Source organism: Ceratina calcarata, unplaced genomic scaffold (assembly GCF_001652005.2).
Source record: "Ceratina calcarata isolate Rehan_Ccalc_2016 unplaced genomic scaffold, ASM165200v1 scaffold240.2, whole genome shotgun sequence".
NCBI lineage: Eukaryota > Metazoa > Arthropoda > Insecta > Hymenoptera > Apidae > Ceratina > Ceratina calcarata.
This window is the reverse complement of record NW_017145945.1, coordinates 5,080-7,579: the sequence shown is the minus strand read 5'-3', so window position 1 is coordinate 7,579 and position 2,500 is coordinate 5,080. Positions and strand designations below refer to the sequence as shown.

The 2,500-nt window shown below is 56.2% G+C and overlaps 1 non-coding gene across 1 annotated transcript; it reads right to left on the bottom strand.

Annotated features, from left to right (window-relative positions):
- Nucleotides 1-1,576: 1,576 nt before the first annotated feature.
- LOC113464047 (5.8S ribosomal RNA) lies at nt 1,577-1,731 on the bottom strand. Its single transcript, XR_003388874.1, has one exon. It is a non-coding gene; the product is annotated as a 5.8S ribosomal RNA (ribosomal RNA).
- Between the last annotated feature and the right edge of the window lie 769 nt (nt 1,732-2,500).

Here is a 2,500-nt window from a genome sequence, read left to right as displayed (position 1 = left end):
CGTACGAGAGACGGTAGGAGAAACAGAAAAAAAATAAAAAAAAAAGAAACGAGAGAAGGTGGAGAAGACTCGCGTGCTTCGCACACGCGCGTCGGCGTTCGAGTTGTTTCTTCAAAAAAATGTGCGTTCGATATACAAGATGATAAAAATAAATTCGATGGACGGAGAGAAAGATCTAGAGATCGAGACGCTTCGTTCGAGCGGGGTGACCTTTTTCGAGGCACCTCACCCAGAGCGCGACTTCGTAAACACGCCTCTCGTTGTTGTGAAAACGTTCGATTCGATTCGAGACGCTCGCTGGACAGTCGCTAAACGTCGTCGGGTATTTAACGTCCGTTCTCTAAGAGCCGCGCGCGAGCGTTGAACACCTTCCAGCGGTTCCTCTCTCAGCGGACTGGGAGGAACTCACGCGAGTGGAAGGGAAAACGCCCGGCGCGAGCAGTTTCCGGGAACTGGACGACCGACGACGCGGACTGCGCGGTCTCGAGATCGACAACAACGAAGACGCGGTACGACGCACCCGGGGGTGACCGGATCACCGCCGAGGATTGTCTCTCCGTGAGATTCGCGCGTGGCTCTCTGCGCTACCGTGTTTCGCGTCACGTTCGATCCGCGGACGTCGCTCGACAACGATCGATCTCGTCGAGCACGCGACGAAGCAACGGCCTCGCCAAAGAGGATCCGGTGATTATTTTATCACCGGATCCCTGGGGCCGTGCGAGCCGCGTTGCTCGTTACGAGTAACGAGCGACGCCACACGCGGTAAACGCGAACGGTAAACGCGATCGCACACGCGCGACTCGTCTCCTTTTCTCTCTCTCCTCCGTTCTTGTATCTCTTCTCTCGAGACTAGTTCTTTCGTTCTCTGTTTCACGCTTCCTCTCGAAAGCTACAATTTTCGTTTCGTTTCAGACGACGTCGGGGGCGCGGTACAAGTCGAGAGGCGGTAGGGTGCGTGCGTGTCCGCTTCGATTCGATCGGACGATACACACGACTGAACCACACACAACACGATTCGAGGTTCGATTCGAGTTCGTGCATCGTAGCGGCGGCGGTGACTCGGCTGTTACCGTGCGTGCGAGACGATCGAAACCGTACGAGAGAAACATAAAAAAAAGAGCGAAAGATCGATTCGACGTGCGTACACACGAAGCGGTGCGCCGTTTCTCACCGTGTTTCGCGGTCGCTGTTACGCCGTAGCTAACAATCACGACACGCCTCAGGCCACGATAGAGAGTTGACGCACTCACGCAGGTCCGTGATACGCACAGGATACTTTCCTCGTATGATTTCCTCGACGCGAATCGAATTCGCTCGCGATAACTGCCACGCACCACGCGCATCGCGCGTACAATTGCCAAGAACAAGATAAAAGTGTGCGTGTTTGGTGGTCTGTGTAACGAGTGTCCGAACGGACACGCGACTGACACTCTACCAGACTCTCTCGCCGCGACGAACGCCGACGAACGTCCAACAATCGCTCGTACGACGCGCATACGAAACTCTCCCCTGGCCGTCCGCTCGGGACGGAGAGAAGAGTCCGCGCGCGACGCAAGCAGTCTATGGTGTACGTGAACGACCCTCAGCCAGGCGTGGTCCAGGAATTGTATCCGTGGACCGCAATGTGCGTTCGAAATGTCGATGTTCATGTGTCCTGCAGTTCACACGTTGACGCGCAATTAGCTGCGTTCTTCATCGACCCACGAGCCAAGTGATCCACCGTTCAGGGTAATCGTATATTTGAAAATTCGTTATGCAATCTCTTGGTGTTACTCTTTCTGTCGCAGCCCGTAGTCAGAGTACGGGCTGCTGCTTTTGGTTCGCAGTGAAACCGATACCCAGGAGCACGCTCCCGAGGGCACGGGGAAGAAGCAGCGACGAGGACGGGGATCCGTTTTCTCGTCGACAGAGCAAGCAGCACGCGGAGCGGTGGTACTAGCGCGCGGTGCGCGGTGCGGTCGACGCAGTGTTCCGTGTTAAACTATTATAGTTCAACGAGTTCGAGAAACACGCGCGACTCGACACACGCTGGCCGGCGCTGTGACACACTCACGCGGGTCCGTGGCTGCTGCTGTCGGCTCCGGATCTCGTTCAAAAGACACTCGCGCACGTGGTCGGGACAGAGAGAGGATTAGGTAGAACGCGTGCGGCGAACCGTAGGAGACGGCCTCGCGGAGCGGTTCTTTCATCACGGGCGGTCGGTGGGTGCGTACAGTCAAAGATCGATTCGACAGACTGTACGACACGCAGACGACTCACGCTGGCCGCGAAGAAGAACTCTCGCAGGTCCGCGAGCGTCTCCGTGGCGTCTTGCGCACACGCGAAACGTACCTCTTTTCAAATCTCTTTCTTCCTTTTCCACGTGCAACGTATGCACAGCGTTCGACAATCCTCGTTCGGAAACATCGCAACGCGACGAACGACTACGACTGACTGACTGACTGAAACGACGACGAAGCGGTGCGCCGTTTTCTCACCGTGTTTCGCGGTCGCTGTTAGG